This window comes from Chanos chanos, chromosome 10 (genome assembly GCF_902362185.1).
Source record: "Chanos chanos chromosome 10, fChaCha1.1, whole genome shotgun sequence".
In the NCBI taxonomy this organism is placed as follows: Eukaryota; Metazoa; Chordata; class Actinopteri; order Gonorynchiformes; family Chanidae; genus Chanos; species Chanos chanos.
The window spans coordinates 7353736-7373827 of record NC_044504.1 but is presented as its reverse complement, the minus strand read 5'-3'; the positions used below and the strand labels follow the sequence as shown (position 1 = coordinate 7373827).

General features: G+C 41.9%; 1 protein-coding gene across 1 annotated transcript in view; it reads left to right on the top strand.

Moving 5' to 3' along the window:
• The first annotated feature begins 294 nt into the window (after nt 1-294).
• Nucleotides 295-20092, top strand: part of LOC115822720 (bromodomain adjacent to zinc finger domain protein 2B-like) — a 50852-nt gene continuing 31054 nt past the window's right edge. Inside the window, exon 1 of the mRNA XM_030786634.1 lies at nt 295-322. The gene's annotated coding sequence lies outside the window, so the exon portion shown is untranslated. The remainder of the gene's footprint in view (nt 323-20092) is intronic.

Sequence of the window (20092 nt, the reverse complement as noted above, 5' to 3'; positions counted from 1 at the left end):
TATACCTCTGTGAAGCTATTTCCATCATCTGAATGGCCAGTGCCCTTTTTTTTCTTTTTTAACTCCTCTCTGTCCATATATGATTACAGTGATGCTGTACCTTTTATTTCCAGTTGATGTTGGACTGGATAAGGTTTCCCTGCCCTCCGGCTCTGTGCTGTACCAAATTAGCATTTTTATTTTATTTTCACAAAGCTCTCTCTCTGAGAGGAATTATGGACAATGAATAAATCATTCCCATCACACACAGCTGGGCTGACTGTTGTCCTCTGTTGCAGGTCTCAGGGCAGTGATGTCTCACAGCTGAAGATTCACTCCAACAGTAAGTCTCACGGCTACAGTGGCCACACTCTGATCCTTTGTTGTACAACTTAACAGTTTACTGCTGTTTCAAACATTTTTTTTTTTGTTATTTTTATTTTTATTTTTTTTTTAAATTGATAACATCTTGAACACATTCAGTTTGTATTATTTTAGAGTGCGATTAGATGCTTCCATTCAAGGAAATCCTTCTGTAAGGAAATGATGTGTACAGAGCACAGCACTTCAGGTCCTGTCTCTAAATCTTAGATTTTTCTTCTTGTAAATGATCAGAGTATGAAGATTTGGTCAGTTGGATATTTCCTTCTTATTTTTCCTGCATGGATGCTACTAAAGATTGCGGATTCAGTTACTTTGCCCGAATGGCAAACCACTTCATACTATAGCTAATGCAAAGAAACTATTTGTTCCTCTTGTCCCACTGCAACATAGATTGGGATTGGAGCTTTCATATATGGATTTGGCATTGCGCTGGACTAGGCATAATCAAATAAACAATTTAATCCATAAGTATCACAGTCAGCTATTAGCCTTTGTAAAGGTGTATATGAAAGAGCTTGGCACGGTTTATCAATCGGGATCTGCTTCATTAGGCGAGGACGAGTGAGCCGCTTTAATGAGAAACGCCACAGTGCTGGTACACACAGAGAGAAGCAGACACATCCCGAAGGTCAGAGACAGCAGGAAGCTCGGCAGAAACACAAACGCTTCAGATTGGATTGCATCAGCTTAGAAGTGCACACTCTTTCATTCTTGCTCATTCTCCTCATTTGTCTTTCTTGCTGTCTCCCTCTCGTTCTCTCTCTCTCTCTCTCTCTCTCTCTCTCTCTCTCTCTCACCTTTGTTGCTATCTGCCTCTGTCCTCCTCTGTTCTTTCTATCTGTCTTTTGCTTTCCTTTGTTCTGTTTCTACTTCTCTCTCTTTCTCCTCTCTAAGTTTGCTCTGCCTTCCTCGCCTTGTCCTTTACAGGACCTTTAAGAGCCCTTTGATCTGTACTGAGACGCAGTGCTAACCATAAACACAGCAAATCCTTCAGTGAGTTTTGTCCACTTCACTAAAAGAAACTGGACTGGGACTTGAGGGCAGCTTTTCTTTCTTTCTTTCTTTCTTTCTTTCTTTCTTTCTTTCTTTCTTTCTTTCTTTCTTTCTTTCTTTCTTTCTTTTCTTTTCTTTCTTTTAAAGTAAAATACGTGGTCAAAGCTAGAGAGAGCTTAATGAACTTGCAGCTCAAACCCTCCTGGCCTGGCCAGCTTTGTCGAGCATGTCTTTGTTAAACCCCAGGGTTGTAACAGTATCTTTGGTTGGCATCTTCTTGATATGTGTGTGTGTGTGTGTCATGGGTCCTTTGAGGCTAACTTTGAAGAAATCGTTGTGTTTTATTGAGAGAATCTCACAGGCAGTAAACGTGGTGACAGACAGAACTTTGGCACTTTTGAGGGTGAGACTGTACTAACGTCCTCAAGATACCCTGATCTGATTGTCTGACTTTAGAGTACGCTTAGTTTTTTCTACTCTGCCCTGTTTCTGAGGGTGTCGTGTAAGGGACCAGACAAAGACCATACAGCGGTTTTCAGTCTGGATTCTGCTAACTTCATCAAGCTCTGAACTTCTCTGTTTTACTGTGCTGAGCTCAAACAGATGTCGGCTCTGGTGAATCTGTTAGGTTTCATTTAGCCCAAATGAAAACCATGCTGCGGTCTGCACAGACTATACTGAGAAGGTAATCCTTTCTCCTCTCATTTACAGGACACGTGTATAACTCCTCACTGATTTCAACAAATGACGCATCTTAATTAAAAGAACAGAATATTGCGACCTCTCAATAGGACCCAGTTCTTATGTATCCCTCCTATTAGTTACATTATTACAAACCTACATATCAAATTACCTTGTAAATTTTACATGTACATGTATGTGTGTCTAATACTGCCTGCTGTCTACATAATGTATGTCAGTACAGCTGTTGTGGAGAGCAAATGCAGTATTACAGTTCTAACATTCAGACAGTTTGTTATCTGGTCAAATATGAAAATTCATCTGAGACATTTTGGGAATACCCAGGATAAAGAGGGGTTAGACAGAGGAATGAGGTGTGTTGTGTTTTAACGCAGGAGTGACATCAGTCGGTGGTTTCACAGAGTTTCATTTCTTAAGTGACGTGAGGTTGCTGGGGCTATTGTAATGGGGCAAAGTGAAGCTCATGGCAAGACTGAGTATGTTTCTAGAAACTGTTACTGAGGTGCGTGAGTGCGTGTGTGTGTGTGAGTGTGAGTGTGAGTGTGTGAGTGTGTGTGTGTGTGTGTGTGTGTGCGTGTGTGTGTGTGTGTGGTTGCTGAGGGTGATTAGATTCGGGTATGCTGTGCTGTAGGGGGTTAAGGCTGGAAGAGGTCAGGCGTAAAGGTCTGTTCTAAGAGGAACAGTTTTTATTTTTTAAATTACTGTTTGAACTCATCCACCCAGTTCACAGCTACTGAGCTCAGGGTCACTACTCTTCTTCTTCTCTCTTCTCGTTTTTCCACGTCATTTTTTTTTTTTCCATCTCCGCTCGTCCTCGTCTTGACCGTAAACTCAGCGAAGTCACTTGTTTGCATTCAGTTCTTAGAAACATCAACACCAGTTCTGTTATTAAAAAAGGGTATTTATTTACCAAAGCCATTTTTTTTTTCAAGCTGTAGCAAAGGGACAAATAATTGACTATGACACTGCTTTTGCAATGACATGATGATTAAATTAGGCCTTTTAGCCTAGCCTAGGATGTTGTAGCGTTTCCTCAGTTCATGCAGATGCATGTCTTTGACTTGCTTAAGAAATAACAGTGTGTTCCGGAAGGACTTAAGCTCTGAAACATTATGGAATTTCCGTACCCTCAGAGCCTCATCTATGATTGCTTTATTAATGTGCTGGTTGTGTTGTCTGTTTAATAAGGCATTGGCAAGGTATGTCTGTGGACCTCAGGGCAGTAATTACTGAGGAGGGGGGGGGCAAGGTTGGGGGAAGTCCCAGCCAACAACACTCTCTCATTGGCAAATTTTTATGTCAGTAAAGTCAAACTGATCCGGGATCTTTCCTGATGGGGCAAAAGTTCAGCGGTGAGGGTGACTCTGGACATTGCTGGTGTCTGTGGTGTGAGTGAGTGAGTGTGTGTGTGTGTTAGTGGAGCTAATAAAAGTTGCAGAGACCCATAAGCATGTCTCTGTTGCTCTGCGTGCAGATGGCAAAGGGGTAAATTGAATTTTCTTTGGTATCATTCAGTCGTTAGGGCCAGCTGCTTGCCTTCTCTGTTAATGTTGGCATTGAGACCACAGTAGCAAAGAGGGGATTTTTATTTCTCCCTCTGAGAGCAAGAGAAATGCACACAGGACACTTTTCAGTGCAAAATGAGAGAGCGCACACACACACACACGTGCGTACACACACACGTGCACACACACAAACATAAACGCACTCCATGGTCTGAAACTGTAGCTTCGATCGCAAGTAATACCCTCCTCTGCTCTGTCTTAATTGATCCATCTCTTTATTCCAAATCCTACCCTTGCATCTTCTCGGATGACTTCACTCTACCATTCCAAAAGCCTATCGTGAAAATTCTGCAGCCCACATATCTCTAAAATGGCTCCAATATCATTAGAGCTTCCTTTTTTTTTTTTTTTTGAAGCCCTTTCAGGAGCTGCATAAATGGCACTTAGCTGGATGAGAGCAATACTGGCAGCCCCGCAGTGCTGAGAGAGAGAGAATGTGTGTCGTCAGCTTTTCCGCCTTTCTGGAGGTGACACCAAGGTGAAGGCAGACTCGCAGAATGGTTGGAAATCATTGATATTCTGACTCGCAGGCTGCGAGTGGCTCAGCGGCAGATGGAAGCTTTGTCAGGGAAGAAAAATGGCAGCTCAGGAGCATCAGAGCTGTTTTCCTATCGTCTCCTCAGGCGGGCGTGACCCCCAACCCCCCCCCCCCCCCCCCCCCCCCCCGCCCCAAAACACCACTCCACCCCACCCCACCCCCGGCTCATGGGCATCCTTCATTCTTTGATCAATTATCCCTTTCTCCTTTTGTTTACAAGGAATGAGGAACAAAGATCAAAATGCCTGTTTTTGAGAGAATGGTTTGGAGTGCGTGTGTGTGTGCGTGTGTGGACAGAGAGTTTGCAGTTATAACATGTCAATATGGGAAGTGCTGGAAAAGCCTCCGGATGTCTAGCTGGATATTTTGTCCTACATGTACTATGCCTGTGTTTCTTTATTCTAATATTGCCTCCCCTACATACAATACCATTTATTTACAACATGCTATGTCATTACACTGACATAATAATGTTTATTTACATGTAAATGTTTATATTTTTGGGTCAGTTATAGTATGTCCACAGTGTTTCTCTGAGGGTTGCCAGTTCTGTCCAGATTTGAACAAGTGAAAGACATTTAATTATATGGGCTCAGTTATCTGTCTATCTATCTATCTATCTATCTATCTATCTATCTATCTATCTATCTATCTATCTATCTATCTATCTATCTATCTATCTATCTATCTATCTATCTATCTATCTATCTATCTATCTATCTATCTATCTATCTATCCATTTGTATGGTATCTATTTCTACGGTATAGCATCCATTTTCTCATGTATTGAACTAAATCTGTGATGTAACACTCCATCATTTCAGAAATCTGTGTTGTGAGTTTGCAGACTCTGTTTTTCCCTGTCTTGATAAGCAGTTAGGATAATTAATTTGACAAAATTCTCCTGATCGTTAAACAAGATTTGTAATGGATTGCCTCTAATGACTTGAGCACTCTGTTTCAAACGGAAGTGATGGGAATGAATTACCCAAGGTTCACAGTTTAGTCAGAAAGCAAATGATCAGATTGTGTGTGTGATGGCTGAGGAAGGATTAAGACTTTGGCGATTTAATTGAGTTTTTTGTTGTTGCTGCTGTACAAGATGGTTATGATTTTAAAAGAAAATGAAATATGTGTAGACGTATAAAGCTGCTTGTTTTTACATAACTGGTATTTGAATAACACAAATATATGCGATAATTCTTTTGACACCAAGGTTTTCTTTGTGCTTCCTGAGGAAGACGTAATAGACTTTTTAACACAGAGCAAGTCTTGTTTAAATCCAAATATTGAGCGATAAGGGGGAAAAGAAAATAAAAGGAAAGAATAAATGATGCAAAAAAGAAAAAAAAAAAGAAAGAGAGAGAGAGAGAGAAAAAAAAAAACCCTGACACTGAGGTCCTGGTTTAATATGTATGTATTTCAGGTTGATGGTTGAACTCATTAGGGAATCTCATTGTTATGCATCGGCTGTTCTCCTGGACCAAAATTAATATTGCATTTACCATAGCCTTTATGTTCAGAAATCGTTTAAAAGGATGGGGGTTTTTTCCCCCTCTCTCCTCTCAGCTCCTCACAATTAAGTCAATCGTGAGAATTGTCATTCATTGTCCATTGTTGTTTAGCATGCAGGAGAATGCTAAGTTGCCAAGTTGGTCTTTTTTTAAACATATTTGCGCCTGGTTTTACTTGTCATTGTTAGTTTTAAGAATGGATGACAGATGTGTGAATGTGGTATTTTTATTTTTTTTTTTATTATTTGTAATGAAATTTCTCTTGGTTGTGGTCTGATGAATGGACTACCAGTATTTTAATACTAACACAATGCTAGAGAATGTCATTGCGGGTGAACATATCGATTTCCCATCACAGCACAAGAAATGTTCGTTTTCTCTGTCAGACTGAAATAATTTCCCTCTGTTCTTTTTTTTTTTTTTTTTTTTGCCAAATGCATGTTAAAAACATCCATGAATACAGTACACTCTTTTCCAACTTCTGCCGAAAACTTTTTTTCATCATCTTTTCATTTAAAGCCACATGTTCGACGTGCTTCAAAGGGAAATTAACAGTAATAAATGTCAGCTGAGATCATTTTATTAGGGCGTGAATTTGTGCGTTAGCTTGCTGGGTTTTCATTCATGAGCATATTTGAGAGCGGTGATGGTGAGGGGCTGTGGGTTTCTCCCTCTCTAAGCTGCGGTATAGTTAAACGTTTTTACTGCCTGATCAACCTGTCACTGTGCTGAGCTACTGGCCTTTTACTGTCCCAATAACAAACGCCTGGTCGAGCTCGTCCCTGTCAGAGGCGCGCTCGCGCTCTCTCTCTCTCTCTCTCTCTCTCTCTCTCTCCCTCTCTCTCTCTGTGGTGAAATGGCAGTCCTTTATCTACCATACAGGGAAAGGCTTGGACATGTGATTCATTATGACTTCATTGAGGAGGCTAGAATGCTTTTGGGGAAAGGTGATTTTCCCCCTCCCCCGCCCTGTAAGGAAAACATATTTCCTTCAGTGTGTGTGTTTTGCAGACTGTCCTTATCAAGGCTGATGTGTGAAACACTCAACACACAGTCTTCACATTGTCCTCCCAAAGGACAAAGGTCTGGGGTTTTTTTTTTTTTTGACTGTGTGAGATGACTACGTGATTTGGACTGAGAAAAGACCTTCAAAAAAATTAAAATTATGGCCCTGGAAATGAACTGTGAAATCTGGACGCGCACACACACCACACTCACACACACACACACACACACACACACAGAGAAACACGGAGGGAGAGAGAGAAAGCGCAGTAATTAGGCAGGCGAGTCAACATATAGAATACCAGGTAAAGCTCAACCTAAGCTCATCCTCTACTAGCTGAACAATTAAATTCTATGACCCGTTCAAGATTAGCTGTAATTCATCACCTTCACAAACCCACACAGAGTCAAGCCGAATTAGCAGAGACCCAAAACAGTCCTTTACTGTAATCTGTTTTCTCTACTTTAGCGTTTGTTGCTCACAGCATCAGTGAACTGCAATAAATGACGCTATGTAGAAACATTTTCCATTAGCACCATTTTGTTTGCGTGTCCTCTGTTTCACACCATTTTAAAGATGCCTGTGTATAAATAAAGAAATGGAGTTTTCTCCGGTTCTCCGCTGCCCGGAGGAAACGCATATGCTCAGAGCTGGAAAGGCCTGCCTTTAATGAGTGATGAACAGTGGTGAATGTGGATGACATTGTAGATGAATATTGATTGGCTCAGGGATCAGAGGGGGCGTGTCTTTGATTTATGACTCAACTAAATTTACTAAATTTTTACATGGACTTTAAACCGAATCCGATATAATTTACCATCCCTTGGCTGAAACATAGCTTTACCTGTGTATGGGAAAACCAAGTGATTCTTTTTTCCTGCATGCTGCCTGAACTGTCATGCGTTGACAGAATACCACAGAATTGTATTTTCCTCTTAGAAATATTATATTATTTTTTGCATGGAGTTATGATCATATAAACATTTGAGAAAAGATGTAATTAGTAATGGTTGTGTAACTCTGAAATAGCATCATAAGAAACCTCACCTATCATCGTTGTCATTTAGCGTCTTTCTAGAAACATCCTCATGTGAATTTAGGGACAAGTATCAAGCGGGAGACTGTGGGCTCTATCACTTTTGAACCAGCTATTTAAGCACTGGAATGCTTACAAAAGCATCTTAGTGCGGCAGTTATTAGTGAAATATGGAAAGCAAAGCTATAAATGTAGTGTCTCTCTCTCTCTCTCTCTCTCTCTCTCTCAACATGGGCGTTTATAGCTTTTAATGCCACTCAGTGGTCTGCACTGTTCAGTACAGAGACGATTTCACCCCAGAAACAGGCTGAGTGAGCACAGATCAGACAAACGGGGAGTGATGGAAACGTGTGTGTTTTTGTAAACTGGGAGAGATGGAAAACGCGTGTTTTTTGCCAAGGAAAAGTGCTTTTCTCTTAAGATGGCCGACAGGATAGTGGTTAATACTCTAGTGGTAATACTCTCCACGAGGTCATCAAAATAAAAATAGCGTGTTTACTTCTTTAAGTCATGGAGGATGAGCCCTAGAGTATGGAGTTTAAAGTCAAACTCTATCGGGTTGCTTAGAAGTCATTTCTCAACCCTGTGAAATGTCATACTGAATTAACTCCTGATAACAGAGAATGCCTCCTCTCTTCTCCTCTCCTCTCCTCTCCTCTCCTGTTTGAAAGCTGGAGAATCAGCTGCCAAAAATGTTCCATTCATTCCTCCTCTGACGAGAGCATTCTCTGATGCACGGACAGCCCTTATTCTTTGAAATGCATTTCTGAGGCCAGGCTCATGTCACAAAGGTTGGGATCTTCCTGACTCAGGTCATCAGCCCTGCATGTCACGTCTGATTGGCTGTATAATTAAAGGAAGTGAAAGATCAGTCAATAGGACCATTTGGTTTTGTTCCGTATGTTTGTATGAGACTATGTAGGCTACCTGAGGTTTTAATGTAATGTAATAGCTATATCTTTTCTGTTACATCACTGAGTTCAGTGGAGATGATGTTCACTTAATATCACTGTTAATTATCACATTTAACAACGTGCTTTTGTTTCAATTTCTCCCATATCGTCGCTGGCATTTCATTTCCCCTTGCACTATGTGTGGTTTCACCAAAAGCTGTTGTAAGCACATTGCTATTGGTAGAGTCTGATACACAGTTAAATGACTTTGGTATGCTCTGATTCACAGTAATCACTCCAGTGTAACTTGAAGGAACTTTCTCAGCGTTGAGTGTTTATGAAATGTTCCCTAATGGGAAAACAGAGTCAGGCCTATTTGTCACTAGTTTGTCTTTAAATGTCTAAACCCGCAGTGTGTTGGATTTAATTGGTTAAATGCTGCTGGTTGGAGATTCCTTTACCCAGAGGCATGTAAAAGCTTAGTTTTCCATGCCGTGGCAAACGTCTTGTAGGTTTGGTTGTGGAACAAGCTCCAGTTTCTGATTCCTATTACAGGCAGTGTCTGCTATGTCGCCCAGAGTGGCGTGGATGTTAGAAATCTCATTCACGCTTTCTAAATTGTCATTTACGCTTAGCCGAGGGTGTGCCCGGGGGAAAAACCTGAGATTTGGATTAAAAGGACTTTCATATAAGTAGAAATTAGGGCAAATGTGAGCTTCTGCATTTGATTTCTTAACACTGAATGGAAATCGCTTCACAGTGTAACTTTTTGCCCTCAAACTGCATTAGGGCGTATATCACTGTAATCCAATTAAGTAAAAAAAAAAAAAAAGGGTGGTGGGGGGGGGGGGGGGGGGGGGGGGGGGGGGGGGGGGGGGGGGGGTATTGGGGGGGCGGGGGTGAAAATCTTATTCAGCTGATCTGTTAGGCCCAGCAACACGCTGCATGATGAAGACCAGTTCCCTTCATGCTAAATTGAAGACATGTTGTGTGGGGAACATCAGTCACAATCTTGAATGTTTATTGGACTGAAGCTATTTCAGTCATTTGCATTTGCAGTAATTGTACGCACATGTAACTAGCAATGGCTTTACATGCAGGGAGAGCCTGTTGTGATTTGTCGGAGTCGTGTCTTTCTCACTTAAAACGTGGAGTCTCAGTGAACTGGAAACGGAGGAAGTCACAGTTGTTTAGTATTTGACTGATTTTTTTTTTTTTTTTTCCGGTTTTTTTTTTTTTTTTTTTCAGATGAGACCTGTGTACTCTGAGGGCTAAGATGAATGCGAGGTGCAAATGGAAAAATCCCTGCGTTACGTATTTCTGTTTTCAGTATATGCCGTCTTCTCTCCTGGGCCCTGAGTTTCTTCATTGCACATGCAAATTCCTCATATTAAGAAAGTCACAAGAGTTTTCACATTACTTTGGGTTATTTTACACTCAAAACACATTCCAATTTGAACTGTAATTCCTCTCCATTTCTTTACTTTCTCTTACTATAAATACATCTTTTCAAGACAAAAGACCAAAAAAAAAAAAAACAATGAAAGAAAGTTTGTCGCTGAAAATTATAATGAATATATGTAAGCTAATTATGCAATGCACTGTAAGACATTCCTTAACAAAAATCTCAGGTGAGCCTATATATTAAGAGCGTTCGTGAATGAAGTGTTCTGTGAAGGAGACAAGGTCCTTTCTGCTTATTCAGAGAATACATTTATTATGCCGACAGTAAGATGCATATCACTAGATTATAGTGACATGTGATATGGCCAGAGGGGAGAAATACCAGAGTTATTATTGAACATTCAGAGCTTCCTTATCAATTTAAATGTGTTTCACATGTGGTCTGAGTTTAATGCAATCAAATATACTGTGCTGGAATGTCACTTTCCTGTAAATAATGTTTTCACGTCTTTGGAAGCAAAGGCTCCCAGTTTTTACAGTAAATGAACTTCATCTGTATGTTTTAGAAGATGTTCTCATTTTGTTTTGTGGACCCATGGTCATGTTCAGTAAGAGGTGTGTGTGTGTGTGAGAGAGAGAGAGAGAGAAGGTGAATTTCAGAATACCTGTCTCAAGGGTTAAATTATTCAGGATATGCTTATGGTAATTAGAAGTCAATTTCGCAAAATTGACTTGATTATGGAAATCGACCAAGATAATATCTTTAAAATGGAGCGGGATGCCGACTCTGTCATTAGTGTGTGTGTGTGTGTGTGTGGTTCTTATTTCAGCGGTGTACTCTGAAACGTATCTGACTGGTTTACCAGATGAGTCGCTCAAATATGGCCTTATGGGAAATTACCCACCTGGAGGTTTTAGAACTAAGACGTTTGCTGTATCCATAGCTAATGGGCCAGTCCGAAGCACTGCCGCAGGTCAGGTAAATGTGTGGTAAAGGTTATGGATCTGTTTATGCTGTGAATGTATGAGTTTGACTGCGTGTGGACAGTGTTTGTTACTTGTTGACTTTATTTGTGTGTGTAAACTGGGTAACCTCTGTAGGAGAACACATGAAGATGCACTCTCAGCATTAGGCCTAGTACCTAATCCAATGTTGTCATGTAGGTCTACAGTAGGGAGTTAAAAGCACAATGCTCTGTGTGTGTGTGTGTGTGTGTGTGTGTGTGTGTGCCTGGGTATGCATTTTGCACTGTCCAGCTAGTACCTCTTTGAAAAAGAGCTTCAAGCTATGTTGTGCATACAGGAGACATAACGTGGACTTTCCTAAACTGAGCTTTCCTGTTCATCTAGTATTTGTTTAAGAAAAAAAAAAAAAAGATAAAGAAAGGAAAAGAACAGTTTGTTCCGTTGCACTTTGCATAAAGTAAGGAAGTTGCACTTTTTGTTGCGCAGTACTGCAGCGAGCTGTGCGCGTCTCTTCGGTTTCACTCGACGAGGGGTGAGGTCGGACTTGGTAGCAGACTCCTGCAAATATATCTCTCCCTTCCGATTGCGTGCACTGCGTCACTCAGACCGAGTTAGATGAAAACATTAAAGTAAATGAAGGCTATCATTTTAAATGAGATTATAATTACACAGTTATGCTGATTGAGGAGAGGAGTGCGGGATAGGGGAAGCGTCGGTGGGTGGGGTGAATGCATAGCTGGAGAAGACCCAAAGGCTTTGTACAAGCACCACGGTACATGAAGCCATTGCCCAAAAAAACTTGAGTCTCTTTATTGTCTCATGCTCGGAGCGGTTCGGGGAGGGGTGGTAACGGGGTGTTTGCTTGTTATTTATAATGCATGCGCAAATCAACATTTAATACAACAATCTGTCCAAATCTCTCCTCTGCTGCTCTTGTCTCTCTGTCATAGAGGTTTAAAACATTTCTCGCATTATACAGGGATAGGAAACCATTAAAGGAAGAGGTGTGTGTGTGTGTGTGTTTGGTTGCTGTGTTTCCCTGGTGTTTAAGAGCAGAGTCTTAAGATGACTGTTATATGTTGACTGGTTGGTTGCAGCTTGTTCTCTTCCCTACACCAGTAAACCTGCTCTTTTCCTACTGCTGACCGTAATACCGCCGCTTACCTTGATCCCTTGTGTGTTTAATGTTGGGCTCACCTGCCGCCAGCATGGGGAAACAGCATAAACGTCCCGCGTGGTTGTCTCCTTTCACCTCTGTAAACACACGGCACGTTGGCATGTTGTTGTTTATTTGGTAATCTCATTAAAGAAGGTCATTGACACGCCACTGTCCGTCACCACTCACAGCCGGTCGGCGTCCTTGGACTTTGGATGGCATTGTTTCTACTTCTGGTTGTTAGCCTGTAAAATTAGCAGCGCTTCAAACTTGACCCCTGGAGCACCTCTGGGAACTGATCTGGGGTCAGTCGCAATAGGTGTTCCTCGTTTTTATCACAGTTAGATCATTCCTCTTTTATACACATTGGATTTGTATCCTGTGTCAACGAAAATGTGATTCAGAAAAAAAAGGAAAACAAAGTAAAAAAAACAAAAAAAAACCACTGTTTTAACCTAACAGCATTATTTTTCATCACCAATGCATTAGGATTGAAATTCTCCTCATGTTTAAGCCCATGTGATTTTAATTAGGTGTCCAAGCAGGGTTTTGTTCTAGAGAAGAATATTAATGAATTATATGATGTACTGAAATGTGCTTTGCCCCCCCCCCCCCCCCCCCCCCCCACACACACACACACACACACACACACACATGCGTGTTTGGAAAGCTGCATTTATCATCAGCAAGCACTGGGTCTACCTCCCCCTCTCTGTTTTTCTCTTTCTTTAATGAAAGATTGCCAGATGACAACTGAATCCTTAACTGTAGAATTAGAGGTGGGAGAGAGTGCCCTTGGTTTGGCCATGTTTCACGCAGCTGCAAGGACCCAAGGATAACCTTTGTACAGTCTGTCTGCTCTCATGTTTAATTTGTAACTCTCTCTCTCTCTCTCTCTCTCTCTCTCTCTCTTTCTCCAGGGGGATTGTGTTTCATTAGTATTCAAGCACTTTTGACCTGTTTACATGCAAATAGATCCTCTTCTATCGCCCCCCCCCCCCCCCCCCCCCCCAGACTAATCTCTTTAAAAGTGAATTTTAGTTTTTGAAAACAGCTAATTTCTCTGATTGGCAGTCCAAATCTGTTACGTTTAGTTCAGTGAAGACGTTCTCTGAAGTTGGAAAAATGCAAATAAAGCTGTGCGGAGAATGGTAATCAACATTGTCATCAACATTTTTTTTTTATGAATGCCACAAAAAAAAACACATCTTTTTTTTTTTTGATGGAAATGTTTTAGTCGTGAACTACCAGCTCGGTTTAGTGATACAGTGAGTAGACATCTTTTTTTTTAATTGTGCATGGGAAAAGGAGATATTTTTATATAAATCTTTACACATCCAGTGCAGCGTGTGAAGTTGTGTGTGTTCAGAGCAGTCTCGCACTAGGCTTTCGGATATGGTTAAATTTAAGCTGAGCCATGAAAAGCAGTAAGACGTGTCAGACAGGCAGGATGTGCATTAAAACCTTTCCATTTTTTTTCTCCTCTTTTTTTTCTTTCCTCCCTCAGTGTTTTCTCATGTGATTCTTAATGACAATGGAGTGAGTGGCTGAGCGGGCAGATGCTTCTGGAAACTCTTATTGTTCTGCCGTGAAAGAGGGCTGTTCCCTCTCTTTTTTTCTTTTTTTTTTCTTTTTTTTTTTTTGTGTTGCGTCTCCTGCTTTTCAAATGCATGTCATCTGCATTATGCATAATGTGGATGAGAAAGACTCCAATCAGAGTGCTGGTGGAGGTCTAGTCTTTCTTTCTCCCTGTCTGTCTGTCTGTCTTTCTCTCCCCTTTCTCTTTCCACTCTCTCACTCCTTTTTCCTTTCTTTATTTCTTTTTTTTTTTTGTACCCCCACGCTGTTTTCACAATTTTATTCATACATCGTTTTTTTTTTTTTTTTTTTACCTCTCCAAATTTTTAATTCTTTCTGCTGAATTACCAAAGCATGTTTAAAATGATAAACAGTTCAGCAATAGCAGTTGTAACAAGCATGAGACAAGTGCATCAATTAATTGTCAATTTGTGAATATTATAAATATGCAATCAGCATTGGACATGTGAATACCCATAGCCCAACCCAATTACCAGTGTGATATTTAGAAAATAGAATGATTGCTCTGAAGACACCAGAGCCAATACGTGACATTTTAGCAGTTTTCTGTCCATGTAGTTAAATTCATGAGAGGAACAACATTTTATTTCTCCATTTTTATGTTTGATTAGAGTGAAATTGAGTATTTGTGGGGGAGCAACGTGACCCTAATCGAGATGTGATGTCTTCATCTCTCTCGATCAACTGAACATAATCCCGGCAACGATGCCCAAGGGGAAAACAACATCTGAGCAACTGTTTTAGGAATAAACAAGGATGGGAAGATGAAGATTTATGCAATATACAGTAATAACATGGTGTAATTGTGTCTAACAAGCACTGACTCACTATACCTGAATATGGAAACAGCATATTAAGGAGGATGTTCTGTGCCCAGTGTGCTTACCAACTAATTCTCTGTCTCTCTCTTCCTCTCTCTCTCCCTCTCTCTCTCTCTCTCTCTCTCTCTCTCTCTCTCTCTCCCTCTCTCTCTCTCTCACTCTCTCTCTCCCTCCCTCTCTCTCTCTCACTCTCTCTCTCTCTATCTCTCTCTCTCTCTCTCTCTCTCTCTCTCCCTCTATCTCTCTCTCTCCCTCTCTCTCTCTTTCTCTCTACTTCTCTTTCTCTCTCTCAGTCTATGTCCTGAGCATCATTACAGTAATAGAGCAATTACGTGTTGACTTTTTGCATATTTATGACAGTCCGGCTCTCTTAAATTCCACTTCAAGGAGAAACGATACACTGAAGTCACAGGCTAAAAAGGGAAGATCAAAAGCTATGGTTTGGGTTTGGAGCAGAAGCGTTAGCATGTGACGTGCCCTCGCTCACAGACAGGTACTGGATGTAATAAAGTCTAATGTGATGCAGATCAGAGGAAATTGTGGCTTTCGAGGGGTTTATTTCTGTTTCTGCGGAGATCTTTCAAACCTAGACATCGAGTGGGTGAGAATGTCTGTTTAATGACTCACAAAAGCACTCTTTCTCACACACACACACAAACACAAACACACGCACGCATACACACACAGGAGTGCGAGTTTTACTCTAAAAATGTGGCCTATTGATCTCTGTATGTTGTGACCAACAGGCCACATTTGGGGGATGTGGAATGATCAGACTGATGGTGTGGAGTGAGCTAGCCCTGTTCCTCTGTGTCTGATCACAGGCATTCTCTATCTGTGCCCAGTACTTTAAAAACAGGACAGGTGGATTGTGTTTCTCTCTTAGTCCTCCCTCTCTATCTCTCACTTTCTTGCCCTCTCACCTTCTCTCCCCGCCCATGTCTAATTAATATGTGCAAGGACACATATTTTATAGCTAATGTGCGCCATTGACGGGTCAAGATCAGCTGCAGCAGCTGCTGGTGTGTGTGTGTGTGTGTGTGTGTGTGTGTGAATGTATGTGTGTGTGTGTGTCTCATGAATGTCAGTCTGAGCTTAACAGAGCACGTGGAACTCGGGCTTCCACACTGGCATTCCAACAGACAGCATCCCTCTCGGAATGATCCCGGAATGATCGGCATGCGCTCAGACTGTGTTAATACCTCTGTGAAGGACAAATGTGTTCCTTAAGGCATGTGTCGTACGGAACTTTGACGTCGTCCATCAGAACTTATTCACCACCAGAACTACTCCTTTCCCTCAGATGAGTTTCAGCATAGTCACAACCCAGGAGTACTGCTGTGGGTTTTAGATGCTTACAGTCTAATATTTAAATACATTATAACAGAAAAGGCACCTTTGACTGTAAGTATGTCATACCCTTTGTACAGAAATGGCTCAGTATGGCAATGCTGCTCCTCTAAAGATCCTCATTCTAAGAGCATTTTCCAAAACCACTTGTAACCACAGTGGACTTGTAACATCTGGAGAAAAGCCCTGTAGACTATGTGGAGTATATGGGCTATATGGAGTGACAGGTCTCAGGGAAGACAGAAGGAAGTGTTTTGTTTGAGGAGAGCGGCTTTCGGATGGATGGCTGTAATGAGGCATGGTGACACCCCCCCCCCCCCTCCCCCTTGGCAGTGCTGTGGTGCCCTGATAGGCTGAGAGATGCCGCTGTCTATTTTGACCTACGCTGGGCTACCATCTGCCACCCATGACTGAATGAGACAAATTGGTTTTTGCGGTGAAGTGGGGGGTTGTAGTAGCCTAACTAGCATCATCAACCCTTACTCCGCTAACCTTCCCAATTTCTCTCTGCTAACATCCAACTTACTCATCTCATCTGAATCAACACGGCTGTCAGCAAATAGTTTAGCTCTGCAGATTTTTGAAGAGTGGAACTGGTGACAATTTTGATGTCATTTTATTCTTGAAAGCTGGGAACCTAAACATTTAAGGAGTAGAGCTCTCTCAAGGATGGAGTCTGTGACCAGGGAGTAGAGCCTCCTTTGATCTCAGCAAACCTGAATGTTCTCCCTCTCCTTTTTAAAGTTCTGTTGCTTTCTCCACCATATTGCTATTCTCCTTCATTCTGCTCTCCTAAACGTTAGAGCCAAACTCCACACAGTGTGGGAGCTGAATGCTAAGCCAGATTCTGCCGCTTAAGGAGCGGTGACAAGCTGTTCAACACTCCCTCTGCCTTTTTCTGTGTTTATTTCTTTTCATCTTCTCGGTGTCGCTCCAACTGTGAACCCCCCTCGCCCACCCTTCAGTCCCCCTCCAAAAATGTGGTTTGTTTGATCCTGATTGGAAACATTGTCAGAGTTAGCGGTGGCTGAGACGTGTGCCTTTTTAAGTCGCCCTGGTCCTTTCATCCTGTATACAGTTCACTTTCTAGACCTTCTCCTCAAGTCTGAAGTCGCACCATTAAACAGAACAAATCCAGGGGTGGACAGACCTTAATCACTGCCCTTGTACTCTGAGACGGTGGGTTAGATGCCAGTTGTCATTTTTTGGTGACTCTGGTCAGAGGAGAAGGAGGGGGAGCGTGTTGCTAGGCGATTGATGCTCAGGCAAACCTGGTATTTCGGGCGAACCATGGCCACGGAGACGACCTCATACTGATTTTGTGCAGTACTGATTTTGTCGACCTCACACGCTCCCATTTCAACCCCATCAGCCACAACGTCCTCTGGGACGTAGCACCGCCGACAAGCAGCAAATAAGACCCACAAAATAATTCACCTCTGCCTCATCTCTATCTCTGTCTCACTCCGCACAGCCAAATCTGAGGGGGATTGAATGTGTGACTGAAAGAGGTCTAAGGGTTTTTTTTTTTTTGTTTTGTTTTGTTTTGGTTTTTTTTCCCTGGGTTTCGCCACCTACTGCAAATCGCACGCCTTTCTTCTTCTCCGCACGTAGCAAATCATGGCGGTTAAACGGGCCTCGGCAATGCTATTTGTCCTGGTGTTGCCGATGGCACTCTAATTGGGTTTAGTGGGGAGTCGTGGGGGGAGGCCGCAGTGCTGGTGATTTGTGGAAGGTAAACGGATGCTGCCGGTGTCACCAGGCAACCGTGTGGAGTGACAGGCGAGTCAGGCCAGGGCTCCGAGAGATTGACTCGCGGTAAAATAATGTTGTGGGCCGTGGCTAATCAATGGACCATTAGAGTCAACCGCAATGAATACATTCACTGTAATCGTCGCGGGATGTGTTAACGGATGCATATCGTTCATTTACCGCTGCGTTTTCTCACCTTTTGCTGGAGATAATATGAGAGAGCCGCTGACGGGTTTGATGTATGGAACAGAAACAGCGGCAGACAGATGGAAGATAGTTGTCAGGGAAAGAGGAGCCATTTACTTTGACTTCAAAACGGGTCAAGGATTCTTGTACGACATCTTATATAAAACATTACGTTCTCTGCTCGGTGCAGGGGGTCCAAACGGTTGTGTATTTCAGTTTAAGCTCGATATTGACAGCTCCGTCACCATGGTGGCTGAACCATCAAGCGTTTGATCAGGGGGTGTTGCATCAGATGTGTTAGTGCAGGGTTAAAAGAAAATTCCCTGGTTTTCCACTGAATGCAGAGAGGATGAAGAAAGGATTGCGTTCTCTCTGTTGTTAGTGTTTAGCGTCTGAGGAGCACCCACAGAGTGAATTTTGCTGATCCACACTGATCATTCTACTTTGGCATTATCACTGTTAACATCAGCCATCTGTTTCACTAGAAGATAATAAGAGAACGCACACTCTGTCTTTTGCTGTCTGTCTCTGTCCTTCCCTCCCTTTCGCTCTCTCCCTCTCTCTCTCTCTCTCTCTCTCTCTCTCTGTCTCTGTCTCTGTCTCTGTCTGTCTCTGTCTCTCTCTCTCTCATTCACACACACACAAACACACACACCGCCTCGTCAGAGGCCGGAGACGTGGCATTTCCACCATAAACAACAGTCTAATGATCCCATGGCATTTAAGGGATGAGTGGCATTTGGAGGTGGCAACATTTGCACACTGTCCCATTTAAAAAAAAAAAAAAGAAAAAAGAAAAGGCAGAGGTCTGTTTAGAAGCAAATTTTCTGATGAAGTCTTTGTGTCTCTGCAGCTGGCCCTCAGAGCACAGAGTTCTGTCCGTGAATGTAACTGTAATATCTGTAGACTAATGACTCCCCCTCTCTAATGCAGAATCTTTATTTCCCCCCACAATACCTCTTTAAAATAACACATTAAGGTTCGCCATTGAACCCGTCTGTTGTTTTATATCCACGGCACACTGTAAAGCTCCCTGTCTTTTTTTATTTGTTTGTTTGTTCTTTTTTTTTTTTTTTTTTTTACCCTTGTGGACGCAATACATTTATTTTAGATTTTCACTCTTAACGATTACATTCCTCTGTCTACAAATATTAAATGAAACTCGGTCATCTTTACTGCGTTAGCATTTAGATCGTGCTCCTATATCAGACCACGCTGTCTGGCCCTCAGATTGGTTGCACACACACAAGTCAAATTAATTGAACCTGCTCATGGAGATTAAACAGCCCTCAGTATACTACTGTTGTGCCTTGCTGTTAATTATCAACAGAACCAAGCTAATTCAACAGCTAAAGCCCCTTCTAATTTCTCCTAATTACATCAAACTGGCTTTCAGCAATGCAATGCTCCACAAATTCACATTAATTATTTTGATACTTATACATGGGGTTTATATAATCTTCTTCAGAACATTTATGTCTACTGAATGTTTAATAAATTTTGTTAGGTTTTTTTTTGGGGGGGGCTGGATTTGGTGGAGGGGGGGGGGGGGTACTATTTATTGCTGTGTAGTTCAGTTCTGTCCACAGATTCATGAAGATATACCACAAAGATGTTACACACACAGCAGAAATTAGTTTCTCAAGAGGGATTTTTTTTTCCTCTCAGTACCGCACAGAGACAAACAGATGTGACTAAACATTTGGACTGAATAAAGCTGGTTTAAGTGTACAAGTCTAAGTGCTTGTTATTAAGCAGATCACAGACTCTGTTGTCCTTCTCTTTCTACCTCTGCCTCTCTGTGCCGGAGTCTCTCTAATGCCATTACCGTTTTCATTTTCTTTCTTTTTTTTTTAATTTACAGCCCCTATATAAATCAGCAAATTAATCTAGAATGAGATTCAAATGAATCCACACATTCTTGGTCCTAGAGCTAATATTGCATTTCCATGTTTATACACATCGACTCAGTTGTCGTGGTAATTTACCGTTTGCCGTTGCTGTGATTTGCACTTTTCTTATGGCAGTCATTAAAGGGGAACACGTGTATGACGGCTTGGACTCTGCGGTGTAGAGTAATTACAGAGTGTGAAGTATAGAGCGCTGGGTTGCAGTACATTGACCCTGGAAGGTGAGAACAGACTTTGGGATTTTTTTTTTCCCTCCTCCCTGCTGTATGACCACAGACGCTTCCCGTGTCATTCACGTCTCCTTGGCGTGTTTGAGAGCGGAGAGACGTGGTCGTTGG